At 43.7% G+C, this 16,035-nt stretch overlaps 1 protein-coding gene across 6 annotated transcripts in view; it reads left to right on the forward strand.

Moving 5' to 3' along the window:
* Positions 1–8,535: 8,535 nt before the first annotated feature.
* Positions 8,536–16,035, forward strand: part of STAT3 (signal transducer and activator of transcription 3) — a 62,905-nt gene continuing 55,405 nt past the window's right edge. For 4 of the 6 annotated variants that reach the window (XM_010594466.3, XM_023553703.2, XM_010594467.3 and 1 more), the window contains exon 1: positions 8,537–8,725. The gene's annotated coding sequence lies outside the window, so the exon portion shown is untranslated. Of the gene's footprint in view, positions 8,726–16,035 lie in introns of all 6 variants that reach the window. The other 2 variants (XM_064271074.1, XM_023553704.2) reach the window with 1 other exon arrangement.

Consider the following 16,035-nt stretch of genomic DNA (forward strand, 5'->3'; position numbering starts at 1 on the left):
CATTGTAAACATGCGTAAGATTTCAATAGATGTTGCTTGAGGGCAAGCAGAGGCAGTACTTTACTGGATTTTTGTGTCACCAGAGCCTTAAAGTGTCTCAAAGACAGTTGTATTAGTTAATGTTATTTGGTTGAAAGTATAAGAAAAGGACTGAAATGGAAAATGGAACTTATACTGAAAGGTGGCTAATACAGCCCATGGACTCTGAGGAATCACTGAACAGCCAGGCTAGGAAGAATGGGAATCAGAGGATCTCAGGGGACTTCTGCAGAGAGAGTTGATGGACTGTCCTCTCTAAAGTGCTGACATTAATGGAATTCAGTTCTAAGGGCTACCAGGCTCTCAGCCTCTCAGTTTCAAATTCCAAATTCCTGGCAGAGAGAATCTGATTAGGCCAGTTAACATCAGTGTTCACTCTTGCATTTAATAAACTATGTCCAGGAGAACAGCATCATGTAATACAGACATGGCTGTGTATGGTCTGGTGATGGTGGTAGAACAATTCCCAGTAAAGGAGGACTTGTGAGTAGGCCAGGACTCTAAGCAGTATCTGTTAAAATAGCAGGTCCAAAGAAACGTTAATTAAATGAAAGCAGTGATGTGGGACAGGGGAGGTTCTCCAGGCCAAGCAACGGTGTGCAGAAAGGCATAGAAGCTGGAAGGCTGAAGGCGTGATCAAGGAAGAGTAAATAGAATCACGGAGTGTTAGAGCTAAAAGGGGTCTTATTTTACAGATGAGGAAACAGAAGCGGTCATTTTACAGAGGAAGTAGCTACACACAAGAGAGAAAGCAATTTATCTGTACTTAATGAGACTCAGCATAAAAGAGTTTTCAGAAGAGAAAAAACCAAAAACTAAACCCGTTGCTGTCGAGTCAACTCCGACTCACAGCGACCCTATAAGACAGAGTAGAACCACTCCACAGGGTTCCCAAAGAGCACCTGGTGGATTCGAAATGCCGACTTTTTGGTTAGAGTTTGCCAAGGAAGGGAGTTTAGGGAGAGAAGAGGAAGGAATTTAGAATTAAAGGCAGGAGTGCCCAGCTTTAGGGGATGATGACGTGTGGGCGGGGAGCAGCAAGGTTGACAATGAGCTGGTTCGAGAGGGAGAAGGACATTCTGGAAGAAAAGAAGGACCCTGCTGGGTGTAGAGCACTTTCATAAAAAAAAAAATTATAAACATGATGTAATTCTGACATGTATTGGGTGTCCCTCTGCTCAGAAAAGCTCCTGTCCCTCTCTCCAGAACTTTTGTCTTTGCTGGGTGACCAGGACCCTGACCTTGTTCACAGCTGCTTTGTCAAGGATGAATATTTGGTCCTGTCTGGGCCAATCAAATCCTCTCTGCCAGGAATTTAGAATTTCAAGACACAGAGACTGAGCACTTTTGGGAGCAGCATCAAGTCTAGTCATGACAAGGGAAGGGCAGAGCTTTAGTGGGACATTCCACAAACTCTCTCTGGTGAGCTTCCTGGAGGTACCGTTTCCAAGGTGTGGTTGTTCACATGCTCCCTCTAGTAAGGCCCACCCCACTTGTTTTTTTTTTTTTTTGCAGAAGATAATAATAGCTAACACATATGGAAGGGTTGCAACGTGCCAGATGCTGTGTTGAGTGCTTTGCAGGTTATTTTATTAATCCTCACAACCTATGAGGTAGTTGCTCTCAAAGTCCTATTTCATAGATGAGGAAACTAAGGCTCAGAGAGGTTAAGCAACTGGCCCAAGGTCATACTTCTAGGTAAGTGGGACAGCTGAGTGGCGGATCTCACCAGAACTGGCCCTTATCCACCATGCTGCATGGTCAGCTTGAGGGTATCTTTCAACCAAAAAAACCTTAAGGCAAACTCATCAAGGTCAGAATTTTGCTCTCTATTTGCAAAGGAGGATATTGAGGTTCAGAGAGGTTAAAGAACTTGCCTAAAGTCGCACAGCTCATTCTATATCCTAGCTGGGATTTAAACAAAGTGTGTCTCCTATCAGCTTTCTAGTTAAATGCAATTGCTTCTATTGGCCATGATGGTTCCAATAACTTTCAAGAGGGACAAGAGGGGTGATTGACAGCACCAGATTCTATAGAGGAGTTCAGTAAATGACTGAGAAGAGGACATCAACTTTGATGAGGAGGAGGTCCCTGGTGGCCTTCAAAAGCACTGTTCTGTAGGCAGAGGAGAGGCAGAGGTCACCTTGGTGGAGCAAGTGGGGGGTGAGGACATGGGGCAATGATGAGGAAGGCATAAATTGAGGGAGTGTCAGAGTCAAGACAGGAAAGAGGGAAGTATCTTTAGAGATGGAAGGGAGGGAACAAGTGAAGAAAGTCAGGATGGAAAGGATAATTAATGAAGTTCAGAAAAGGGAGGGGTGGGACCATGTATTCATTAAGTATTCATTGAGACCATGTATTCATTAAGTATTTATTGAGAACCTACTATGTACCTGACACTGTGCCAGGCACTGGGGAGACAATGGAGCACAAAACAGACAAGATCCGTTTTCCTGGAACCTAGGGTATTTTTTTTTTTTTTTTTTAGGGTATAGTGAGGGAGGCAGATAAGAAACTATGTAAATAGATAGGTAAAATGATTGTGAGTTGTGATAAGAGTTTCACAGAAAATAAGATACAGGGGTAGAGGTTAACAGGCTGGGAGCAACTTTAGATGGCGGTGTTAGACAAGGCCTCTCTTGATGAAATGAGACCCAAAGGGTAAGAAAGAACTAGACATGCCAAAGCATATGCAGCTTCAGAGCATAAATGTACGTGCAAAGTCCCTGAGGTGGGAAAGGGACTCGCTGGAACTTATGGGGCAGGAGGAAGATTAGTTTGGTAGATGCAGCCTTGAAGGAGATGAGATAAAGGAGAATCCCTTTATCCTAAGCCCTAGGGAAACCACTGAAGGGCTGGAGGGAAAAAACTTTAGCCTTTAACATATTGAGGAGGGCGGCCTATTCTTCAGAGACAGAAGGAAGGAGAGATGCTTGGATGATGATACCTGAGAAGTGTTTAAACAGAGAGAAGGTAGAGGCCCAAGGAGTTCATATTGGATGGACCTGTTCTTCTCTGTGATGTGAGTTGGGCAGCCCTGCGTGAGCCTTTCTGTTGTTGAGTTCCGTGGGGATCCTCTCACTCATGCAAGTTGGACTTTTCCCCCTTTGGTCACCATTGTGACCTGGCAGCCACTTACCATAACTGAAGTTCCTCAAATCTTCCCTTTCTTGCCATGCCTTCTTTTTGATTTAGGGTTTTACTGCTAATAGAGAATAGGGAGTAACCAAAAACAAAGTTTCTAGAACTTTACAAAATTGAGCAGTCTCATTTCGTGATCTAGCCTATAGTTTCTGAGTCTCTCTAAGGTGATACATGGAAAACTATCTTGGTTCTCTACAGTTACATAACGAAGCACTCTAAAAATAGTGGCTTAAAATAATGACATTTATTTTGTGTATGACTCTGTAATCTGAGTAGGGCTTGGTGAGAACAGCTCATCTGTATTCCAGCTGGCCTTTGTTGGGGTGGCTTGAAAGCTGGGGGCTAGAATCATCTGGAGGCACTCACTCACAGTTGATGTTTGCTGTTGACTGGCCTACCTGAGCTGTTGGCCAGAACACCTTCACGTGGCCTCTGTATGTACCTTGGGCTTCCTCACAACATGGTGGCTGAGTTCCAAGGGTGAGCCTCCCAAGAGAGAGAGTCAGGTGGAAGCTGTATTACCTTTTCTGATCAAGGCTCTGCAGCATTGCTTATACTGCATTTTATTTGTCACAACTGAGTCACTGAGCAAGAGGAATTAGACTCTACCTTTAGATGGCAGAAGTGTCAAAGAATTCACGAACGTGTTTGAAAACCACCATAAAATCATTGGGCTGCTTCTCTCTGCCTTTATTCACTTGGTGGGTAGAGGGTGGGGACTCCCTTTTTCTCTCCTCGAGACCCTTTTTTGGGCATTCAAGAGGAAGCTTAACCCATTGCCGTCCTCGAGTTGATTCTGACTCATAGCAAAGAGGAAGCTTAGACCTGGAGATATAATCACAGAATAGTTATTCAGGCTTTCAAATTAGACACACTTGGAGTTGAATCCTGGCTCTGCTACTTACCAACTCTATGTTTTTGGGTAAATCACTTAATCTTGGGTAAGCCCATTTTAAGGAGCCCTGGTGGCTAGTGGCTAGGGCTTTGAACCAGTTCATTCTGGTTTGAACCCCTGATGATAATTTACATTTCTAACAAGTTCCCTGCTGGGAATTCGCATTTCTAATGAGTTCCCAGGACGTTATACCTAAGAATCTGATTAAAATGTAGATTCAGTATATCTGGAGTGGAAATGCAAATTATCAGCTTGGAACTTCTTAGAAATGCAAATTCTCAGCAGGGAACTTGTTAGAAATACAAATTCTTAGCAAGGGTTCCAGCTGAACAAGCTGATTTGAAGCCCTGCTGGTGGCACAACAGTTAAGCCAGTTAAGCCGTTAAAGGGCCTGGCTGCTAACCAAAAGTTTGATGGTTTGAACTCATCCAGAGGCTCTGCGGAGCAAAAACCTGTGAAGATTACAGCCAGAAAAAACTATGAGGCAGTTTACTCTGTCACCTGGGGTCATTATGAGTAGGAATTGACTCACAGCACCCAACAACAAGCCTCATTTTAGTCATCTGTAAAATCACAGTATCCTCCTTTCACTTAAAGCACAATAAAAATTTAAAAAAACAAAAACAGTATTGTCCTTTTGGGGTTACTGTAAGGATTAAATAAATTAATAGGTGTGTTTACATGAGTTAATACATGCTTAAAGCAATGATTAGCACACAGTAAAAAAATACCCAAAAAAGCAAACCTGCTGCCATCAAGTCAGCTCCAACTCATACAGACCCCATAGGGTTTCCAAGGCTGTAAATCTCCATGGAAGCAGGCTGCCACATCTTTCTTCTGGGGATCCACTGGTGGTTTCCAATCATGGACTTTTTTGGTTAGCAGCCAAGCACTTCACCCACTGCACCACCAGGGCTCGCAGTACACAGTTACACTCCATAAATATTAGCTATTGCTGATACCATTGTTCAACTCGTATTATTAACATATAATTAACTCAGTCTTGCATGAATTCTATGTTAGATACCACATGCTGGGGTTAAGAAAAGGAGCAGTAATTCCATCAAGCTTCCAGGAACCTAAGTTAGGGGGAAATGTTATCTAGCATGTGGGTAGAGAGTGCAGACTTTGGAGTCAACCAGGCCTGATTCTCATTCTGAGTTTGTCCCTAGTTTCCAGCTGTGTGGCCTTCGATCAATCTTTAACTTTCTAAGCCTTAGTTTCCTCAGTTGTCAATGAGAATTATAATAGCACCCACCTTGCTAGGTTCTTGAAAGGATCAAATGAGATAATCTATGTAAAATGTTTAGCACATTTCCTGGAACATAGTAAATAGTTAATAAATGCTAATTATTAATTTTATTTATCAGGAAGTAGACTCATAAATGAAGACACTGTCATCCAAGGTGGTGAATGCTATACTTGATGTGGAAGCAACCTGCTGAGCAAGTCCAACAGAAGTGATTCACTTTGCCAGGAAGAATCTAGGAAAGCCTAGACAAGGTGGTGTTGGAATGGGGCTTTGAAGGATAAATAAAAGTTTTTCAGGTAAGGAATGAGGGGAGGGAAGGTGTTCCATGTGGAGGAAAGAATATCCATAAAGGCATGGCATTGCAGAAGGTGCTGGCATGTTTGAAGGAAGATAAGTTCAGTGTGGGAGCTTAGGGTGTGTGGGACAGAGGGGATGAGATGGGAAAAGGGGGTTTAGGCCAGGTTTTGTAGGACTTTGTAAGCCAAAACAAGAGGGGGGAAAGAACACTGAGTTCCTACCAGATGCCCAACACTGACTTAGATGTTCTCTCTCTATATATACATACCTTTTTTTTTTTTTAATCTAATTTGCGTTTTATCCTGTAGGTAAGAGAACAGTAGAGATTTTTAAGTAGGCTGTGACATGACTGCTTATTTATTTATTTATTTAATTTTTAGGACAATGTCCCTGGCAGCCAGGGGAAGGACAGGCTGGAGTGAGGAGAGAATAGTCAGGAAGCCACAGGGTTGGCCCAAGCGAAACTGCCGTCTTTAACCAGGAGGGATTCGGCAGGGGTGTGGAGAAGGCCAGCGGCTAGGCTGCGGAGAGGTTCCAGGGTCAAATGTATAGGCTCAGGGATAGATTTTATGTGTGAATGAGGTAGAGAGGCAGTGAGGAAATGAAAACCAGTTGGTGAGGGGTCAGGGGAGGAGAATAGGGTTTGAGTGAATGGAGCAAAGCTATGAGATCTGGAGTCCAAAAACCAGACTCTGAACCCACCTGGATTAGCTGTGAGTACCTTTGTAGTCTGGAGAACTTTACCCTATCTTGACCTTAGTTTCTTATCAGTGAAACAGGTGCTAATAATATGGCTTCTCCTATCTATCACATGCCGATTGTTGTGAGAAAAAAAAGGGGTAACAAGTGTAAAAGTGCTTTGTAAGCAGTAAATCACCAAATAAATATTAGACCCACTGTTATTAGGGAGGAAGCCCTGGTGACGCAGTGGTTAAGAGCTACAGCTGCTAACCAAAAGGTCAGCAGTTTGAATCCACCAGGCGCTCCTTGGAAATCATATGGGGCAGTTCTACCCTGTCCTATAGAGTTGCTATGAGTCAGAATCCACTGGACGGCAGCGGGTTTTAGTTTTGGTTATTAGGGAGGCACTCAACTGCATGGTATAGCACAGCTGAGAGACAGTTTAGGTGAGGTGGAAGGTGGACGGTTATCTGTCCTGGGGTGGAGAGAAGACAAACAGGGTGCTCAACACATGCTACACACAAGCACAGTGATTTCCACAGTGGGCTGGGTCTACAGGAGGGACATGGGAGACTCTCAATCCCATAACTAGTGACCCTATCAGGTGCCCCACAGCTGCTCTCATCTCTCACTTGGATGTACTGAGGTCCAAGAGGTCCAAATCTAGTGTCTTTGAACGGATTTCGGGTAGCTGAGGAACGATGTTAAGTCTGACAAGTAAATGCTATGTGGTGTGTTTTTCTGGGGCTGGAAACCGTAGTCTCCATTAGACTCTCAGAGGGTTTGTGACCCCCTCCTAAAGTCAAGAGTCATTGATTTTCTCACCAGAAATTAATAAGAATAGTTACCCTCGGAGAGAGGGGCTGGTGAAAAGGGGAAGGAGGAGATTTTCATTTTCCACTTTCTGAACTGTTTGAACTTTCTAACCATGAATATGTATTAAAAAACTTAAAAAAATGTGTATTAGTTTCATTTAAAAAAACTGCCACTAGGGGTAGGGGTTATCTGGATGATGAGAAAATGGGCTCTTTTTAGATTTGTGTTTACAAACATAAATACTAATAGTTGCTATTTTAAAGGAAACCCTGGTGGTGTACTGGTAAGAACTATAGCTGCTAATCAGAGTCGGCAGTTCAAATCCACCAGGCGCTCCTTGGAAACAGTCTGGGGCAGTTTTACTCTGTCCTATAGGATCGTTATGAGTCAGAATCGAATCGACGGCAACGGGTTTTTTGTTATTTTAAAACCCTGTTAGTATCAGCAAAACAAATGCAAAAATCACTCCATTATGCAAAGTTTATCCTCTGTCATGACTCCATTATGCGAAACCTACACTTCCTATAAACTACTGGCTTCAATTCAGTAAAACCTGCGTAAGAAGTAGACGGGTGAAAAAAAAAAAAAAAAAAACAGGCAAATTCAGGTATTTCAACTCAGGCATAAAAATGTCAAATACTGAGTATACGTGTCAACCTTCATATATATTGGCGTATGAAGCTTCAAGGAATGGAAAGGAAGACAGGGTTAAATCCACTACCCTCTCCCCACGCACTCTAGTAATTACTCTATTTCCACGTCATGTTTCCGGGTGTGTGTGTCCCGACTCAAGCAGAAATTAAGTTCAAAGCAGGCAGGAGTCACCCATATTCTTTTTGTTATCCGCCAGAAACCCGACTCAGGAGCTGGGCCCCCTGAGGACCTGGCGATACCTGGGGACTGTCTAACTGGCTGAATCGCACGTGGTGAGAGGCTCCCAACCTCGCCTCCACGTGGTGCCAAAGGCCGGGAACAGGGAGAGCGGGCAGGCGGGAGCCGCATCAGGGGCATTTAAAGTGTCTTGACGTCACACACTGCCAGGAACTCAGCTGAGTTTTCAGCAGGACATTCCAGTCATCTTTCCTCCCTCCCCCCGGGCCTCTGTGCCGCTGGCCTCTGCTCTTCCCCGGCTGTTGTGGAGGGAGGAGCACTACGCCCTCCGGAGCAGCCAGCACAGGGGCGTCCCCAGCCTTTACTTGGCTCCGCCCCTTCCCCCAGTGACTCTTTTGATTGGTCGGTGGGTAGGGCTTTGTAGGTACAGTGCGCGCAGCGGAGCCTCTGGATGGCGGAGACAGCTGGCTATCTCATGAATTATGCATAGACAGCGTGTCTAAGCCCGGCAGGCGCTGGGCGGGGATTGGCTGGAGGGGCTGTAATTCAGCCGTTTCCGGAGCTGTGGCGGCGTAGGCCCGGAGGAGGAGCCTGGGGTTCCGACGTCGCCACGGAGGGAGCGAGCCCTAACCGGATCCTTGACTAGCACCCCAACTTGGTGTTCTTTCTCCCCGTCTGCTGGGAGAGGCCCCGCGGCCTGAGGGAACCCCGCGGCCCGCACCCCTGCCCAAGCGCAGCCCCGGCCTGTCGGGCCTCAGCCGGAGAAACAGGTGAAGGGGGTGAAGGGTGGGGCCGTCTCCCCAGACGCCCCCAGGCCTGGGGACCCCGGGGACGCGGGAGCGGGTGCGACCTTTTTGGCATGTTTGGGGAAAAACTGGAAACTTCAGTGGGGCGGGGGGAAATGAGGGGACACCTAGCGTCGCTCTGAAGGGACGACTCCCTGGGATGACAGGAGCGGGCCTCTGAAAGGAGAGGGGGCGCTGAAAGGAAGTTTCATTCCTCGGAGAAAAGGGGAGAAGCGGAGGAAGAGTGAGACTGAGCTCGAGAGGGAGGACTGTGGGATGGAGTGGCAGCGGTGAGGGACAGCCCCCCTACTTCCTGCTCCCTGGGACTCTGGGGACGTTCCGGCCACAGGAGAGACTGTCACACCGGCGGAGATCACTGGGGGCGGGGGTGTGGAAAGAGCCTCGTCCCCGCCCCGCTGACAGGGTCCGGCGGCTCCTGGCTGAGCCACTTCCTCCTTGCCCGGTTCCCGCTCCTTTAGGTGCCAGCTGTAATCCTCCGGAGGTAGGAATAGGTGTCTTCCCCGAGAGCCTGACCGGCTGGTTGGTTGTGGGTAGGATTATTGCATAAGAATCTAGTTTCCTGTAGGGAAATTGACAAGACTTGTACTCTTTCTAAATTCCTTTCCATCTTATTCTAGCTTAAGCCGTGCTTTCCCCCCCTTTTTAAAACAAAACGAAACAAGATAAAACCCCAATCAGGCCAGCCCTAGAGAGAAGTAAACCTCTTTCCCCCTTGGCATTATTCTTTTATAAACACCTGGTAAACACGGCCAGAAGATAAATAATTGAGCCATTGCATTTACTGGATTGTGGTGTTGCTTAATTGCATAGGACAGAATGAACCAATCGACAGTGGTTTCTGTCTCCCAGCCAAGATCTTGGGTAAATGCAGAGGAGAGGAAAGCAAAGACAGGCTGGCCTTGGCGAAGCTATGTGTGCAAACTTTACCTGTGTTTGGGGGTGTGGTTGCCCTTAAATTAGCAAAATTCAAACCCTCGCCCAAGTTGCCTTTTCCATGTTTAGCACACATCACTCTGTTATATCAAGTGGGTGTATGTGTGTTGACATAATCAGTGGTTAGTCACTTTTTTTTATTAAAAAATATAGTTTGTACCTTCTGGTTTTTATTGCATGTGTATGTAAAGAGTGTACTTATTCTGTACATGGATTGTAACTTTTTGGCTGGCTGTGCTAATAAACATTGGTTTGAATAAGTCAAAATGGTAAATCATCTCCATTTTTATGTGTGAACTTAGACCGTATTGTGATTTGATTCAGCCAATTTTCTATTTTTCTTTATATTAAATATGTCTGTGTTCCCTGAGTCAACACATTGATTTCTTCATTACATATGTCAGACTGGAGTACTAGTAGAAGTTTTGTTCAGATGTTTGCACAGTAGGATGGGAGAGAGAAGTCTGGAATAAAAAAAAAAACCTCCGTAGATCTTGGGGGGCTGATCTTAGTCTCTATATCTGTTAGCACACCCACCACAAAGAACCATTAGCAAATTCATGAAAATATGTGTATGTGTATCTTTTGGGAAGGATAGCCATTTAGAAATACCCACAGTTATGACTAGACCCACAAAGGGCTTGTGATAATAGGTCATTCATATAACATTAACCTATTTCGTAGATAAGGAAATTGGGGGCAAATGAACAAGACGCTTGTCCAAGTCAGCAGAGTGCTATAGTGGCAGAACTCATACTTTCTGTATATATTGTGTTCTTTTTGACTATCAATGGTTAAGTATTAGGTGTTGATTTAGAGTGAATGTAAGCCCTGCTGACATAGTGGTAAAGTGCCATGGCTGCTAACCAAAGGGTCAGCAGTTCGAATCCACCAGGCGCTCCTTGGAAACTCTGTGGGGCAGTTCTACTCTGTCCTGTAGAGTCGCTATGAGTTGGAATCGACTCGACGGCACTGGGTTTGGTTTGGTTTTTGGTAAGCCCTGCTGGGAAAAGTGTCAGTGCAATTCTAACATACATCTGGATGGTGAAATACCTCCAGCAGGCTGTAAGACTCCAAGGAACACAAAGATTCAATAAACAGGTGAAAAAGAAGTACAGATAGGGCTTGCTTAGGTTACTTTTCTAACTGCTATGTCTAACTTGGAAAGTAACTGTTTTTAGTAGGGAAAATGCACCATCAGAACACAGGTATTTGGCTAAGGGAAAGAGATGTTTTCTTAGGGAAAATTTGTTAAGGGAAGGGCAGTTGTGACTTAGATGTCATTTAAACCAGAGTGCTTTGTGGCTTACACTGGTAGTTTGCGTCTCCAGAAAGATGCTTTCTCCTCCCTGCGTCTAAGTGTCTTGACATTCAGGTATGAGATGGGGCAGATGGAGACCATCATTGCAGAAGCTTGAATCCAGCTCCCTTTTAGCTTATGGTTTTCAGAGAGGTGGCATACCAATCCGTCAACAAACATTACTTTGTGAAAGTTGCTGGAAAGAATAAAATGTGTCTTATTCCCAGAATTTGTAATCTACTGGGGTGACTTGATCAGTACTTCAACCATCCAGTGAGACATGTTGTCATCAAAGAGGTGGTAAGAGCATTGAGCCTGTGCTTTCCAAAAAGGTGGCTATTGTATATAAAAAAAAGCATATAGTACAGATACAGAACATTTCTGTTATTATAGGAAGTTCTATTGGACAGCGCTGCACCAAGCACTACAGTCTTCAGAGGAAGGAGAGGTTATAAGGGCTGAAATTGCCTAGGAAGTCTTCTTGGCAAAGGAGCGATTTGAACTGGGTCTCAAATAATGGGTGGAATTTGGGTAAGTGTAAAGAATTTGGGGTGAGGAGATATGGGGGATATAGTACGAACAAAATCCTGATAGATTTAGGAAGGTAAGTAGGGAAGAAAAAGGCCCTATTTATAAAAGGCTTTGAATGGAAGGCCAAGGAATTTCAGTTCTATCTTTTTGTACAGGGAGCCTTTAAAAGTATTAAATGTTAAAAATCTAGCTACCAGTTTGACTTTGAAATGACCTTGGTCACTCCCCAGGACTGTTTTTCCAAGCAATACCAAGTTTATGCTAAGTGTCTTGGATAAAATAAGACCCAACCCCCAGTGCCGTCGAGTCGATTCCAACTCATAGTCGATTCTAACTCATAGCGACCCTATGGGACAGACTAGAACTGCCCCATAGAGTTTCCAAGGAGCGCCATCATAAATAAAATACTCAAACTTTAAAGGCACTAGTTGAAACTCAAGGGGCCCAGTTTGTATCAGCTTATCAATTGGGGCCCTCAGTTAAATGCAGCAGTTATACACTTGGCTGCTAACCTCAATGTTGTTGGTTTGAATCCACTCAGTGGTTTGGCGGGAGAAAGACCTGGCAATCTGCTTCCATAAAAATTGCAATCAAGAAAACCCTGTGGGGCAGTTCCACTCTGTCACATGGAGTTGCTATAAGTTGGAATCGACTCGACCGCACACAACAACTGGCTTAGCTAATCAAAGTCAAAACTGCAACCAGAGAAAATAATTCCTCAAAATACCTAGTGGGTTACCTCTCCTCGGTTTTATAATCCCTCCCCCCAAATTATGGACTTCTCACTAAACCAATTACTTAATCCTTTCTTTACTTAACCAATCACTTAAAATTTCTTTGTCATTCACTGCCTATAACACATCTTCTCCCTTTTCAAAGGGAGAGCTTTGCGCCAAATTTAGGCCAAAGGCTCTCTGCTAGCAGTTTAGCTGCTCGATAAGCATTTGTTTAAAGAACTCTCTTTTGTTATTTGAATTCAACAAAGGCTTTTGAATTCAAAAAACAAAAGAATCAGGATGGTATCTTGGTGATAAATTGTTTGAAATGTCTCTAATCTTTAGAAGGAATAGCATATAGGAGAATGAATTTTTCTTATGGTCATTATCATTTGTCATGGTAGGATCACAATTTTTTAATTCAAATTAACAAGCATATATTGAGAACCAGTTACTGTGCTAGGTAGGACCTGAGGACATATGAAATATGGCCTCTTTTCACCAGTCTGGAGGTGTAGTTGGGAGGACCAGGGTGTGTATTGCCTCAATATGGACCTGGGGCAGGGGTTTGGCAGGATAGTGAGTGGTTCGGTGCTTAGGCTCTGGAGTTAAACAGATCTAGGATTGAATCCTGGATCTGCCACTTCTTAGTGAGAATCTGAACCTCAATTTTCTTGTCTGTAAAATGAGGATAACAGGACTGGTTGACAACGAAATGAGATGAATGTTAGTGAAATGCTTAGCATATAGTACCTGACACATAGTAAAAGCAAAAAAACTAAAACAAACCTAACCTGCTGCTATCGAGTTGATTCTGACTCATAGCGACCCTGTAGGACAAGATAGAACTGCCCCATAGAGTTTCCAAGGAGCACCTGGTGAATTCTGACTGCCTACCTTTTGGTTAGCAGCTGTAGTTCTTAACTACTACTCCATCAGGGTTTGACACATAGTAAGAGCTCTGTAAATCTGAGGTTTTATTTTTTTATTGAATGTTCAAGAAAAGAGATTCTCTTCAGCAGCGAGAGAAAAGGCTTTGTCAGAGGTGGGAACATCTGAACAGGGTTTTGTAGGATGAAGAGGAGTTCATCCAACAGAGTTGAGTAGTAAACAGTTGTACTCAAGGCCGAGGGAACATGAGTGTTCAGAGGCTTAAAACAGCGTAGTGTGATTAGAGAGTTATAAGTGGAAGTTTTCACTTTAGGAGAGGGAAACAGGAAGGGAGAGGAGGCTGCTGAGCCAGTCCTTCCTTCTTGTTTGTTGATATTTGGATTCAGATGGTATTAAGATAAGTTGTTTTGTCCTGTTTACAAAAGTAATACATGGTTATATGTTTGTAAAAATATAAAGTATTTACATTTTATACGTGTTGTTAGGAGGTGTCGAGGCAATTTTGGACTTACAGTGACCGCATGTGACAGAGTAGACCTGCCCATAGGGTTTCCAAGGAGCAGCTAGTGGATTTGAACTGCTGACCTTTTTGGTTAGCAGCAGAGCTCTTAACCCCTGAGCCACCAGGGTTCTGTTGTACCACCAGGGCACCTTATATTTCATGTACACATCAAGTTAATAGTTTCATGTATATATGTATTTTTCTAGATTTTTTTGGAGCTTTTTTTGCTTAACAATTTATCTTGGGTAGATTTATTGCAAATTCCTTTTTGATAGCCTAATAAAAGCAGTAGGAAGGCAAATGGAAATAACATTCGGATTGTCTGTTTTTGCTTTCTCCCACCCGACTCATAAGAATAAATTACTAATCACTAACCTTTGCCTGACCTTTGACTTTTTAGTTGCATCTGTCCGAGCTTTCCTGAGGCAACTGTTATTGCTGAGCATGATTGCTATAGGAGGTAAAAGACTGGGCTATAAGGTCAGATTCCTTGGGCTTAAATCGCAGATCCACCACCTCTTAGACCTTGGGCAACTTTTTTTTAACTTCTCTGAGTCTTAGTTTCTTTATTTGTAAAATGCAAATACCAGGTCTACCTTGTAGGTTCGTTGTGAAGATTAAACAAAATAATGCGTGTAAAGTACTTTGCACACTGTCTGGCAGAAAGCCAACACTGGAGTACTAATAATTACTATTATTAAACACTGTACTACCTATCTAACTTCTAAATTGGGCAAGTTATTATCCACAGTGGCCATTAATGACCCAAAGGAAAGGAGTAATTGGGAGAGTCCAGCCTAATAGGAAAAAACTAAAGATTGGGGACCAGGGGGACTTACATTGCGGTGGAGGGGATGGAAAAGAGGGGATGGAGGCTGGTCACAAAAGGAACAGCTAAAGCAACTTGTAACCTCCTATTTACACAGATGCTCTTGTGACAAGTCTTTACATATTCCAAAATCTAAGACTATGGCCCATTTGTTCTAAGTAATCAACACACTAAAAATTTATTACCACTCAGGAATTGGAACAGTCTGTTGGAGTTCCTGATGACACAAAAAGTACAGGTAGTATTGAAGGTTTGAGGGGTGGAGGGGTGGCTAGAGTTGAATGTGTCTCAGAAAGAGGCCAGCAGGAGGAACCTTGTTTTGTGTCAGGTAAGGAAGGTGAGACAACATACAGTTTGGGGGTGAGAAGACTTTCCAAGTGGAGTAAGTGATCTGTGTGAAACTGGTGTGCCCTGCTCTGCTGAATTAGAAGTCTCTTCACATCTATGTGTACGAGTGTACGTGTGTGTTTAATTGAAGTACAGCTTTCTTTTTCTGTCGTGTAGCTTTCCTTTGCAAAATAACCTTGTGTACCACTCAGCTTCTCCATGAAGCAGGTTCTCTCACCCCAACTCTTGAGTTTTGTGTTGGGAGAAAGCACGAGAGAAAAGCCCTCCCAGTCACTAGTTTCTTGGCTTGTATGTGAGGCAGGAGGAAGCCAGCGGAGCTTGAAAGAGAAAGTAAACCTTCTGGTAAATAAATGGCTTCCCTGTTGTGGATGAGGAGTGCAAACTATTAGGGGGATCTTTGGGTAGTTTTTGTAGAGGCCGTTTCTGAAAACTGACTTGGATTAGCGAAGGTGAGCCTAGCGTAGGAAAGCCCTGCCCTGTCTGGTGTTAACCACCTGTTTTCCCGCTTTGTTGATTGATTTTATTAGTTTGTGGTGTCCTGACCTCTCATTCTTGTTATGAGATTTGGAAGATTTGAGCCTGAACTTGGGCATCTACTTAGAGGAAAGCTTCCTAAAATGCGTATGTTTTTGCATCTTTGATAATGTTAATTTTGTTTTGTTTTTAGCAAACCCTGTTGTTCTGATGGAGCCTAAAAACATTAGACATTTCCTTTCTTCTTTTCTCCCTCCCCTGAATCCACCCAAATGTATCCTCAAAACCTCAAAACCCAGATGTTAGCTGTGTAATTACCTCTCCTATAAACCAAACAGTGCAATATTGCATTGAGTTAGCATTAAAATGGTTGGTCTTGGAATTTTTTTCTACTTGTGGTTTAGACACAATAAATATTTAATCTCAGACTGACTTTCCCTGACAAATCAGTTTTGTATTTGGGCTTTTATCCGTATGTTTAGGGAAAGCACATTTATTAAAACACTAACCTAAATAAAATGTAATTAGGATGGTGACTCTTAGGCACAGGGGCAGCAGGCTGAATAATTGACGCATTCGGAAGCCATGTAGCAGTACTTACTCTGAATTCCATGTGTTATCGTCCCTTGCCATTAGAGTGAATAAATAAGAATGGAGGCTAAATGCGTAAAAGCACGTGAGACACTTTAGGGTCCTAACTGGTATGTTGAAAAGTCCTAGGTTCATGGAGGTATCCTGGGTTAGAAGTGC

Source organism: Loxodonta africana, chromosome 18, assembly GCF_030014295.1.
Source record: "Loxodonta africana isolate mLoxAfr1 chromosome 18, mLoxAfr1.hap2, whole genome shotgun sequence".
NCBI lineage: Eukaryota > Metazoa > Chordata > Mammalia > Proboscidea > Elephantidae > Loxodonta > Loxodonta africana.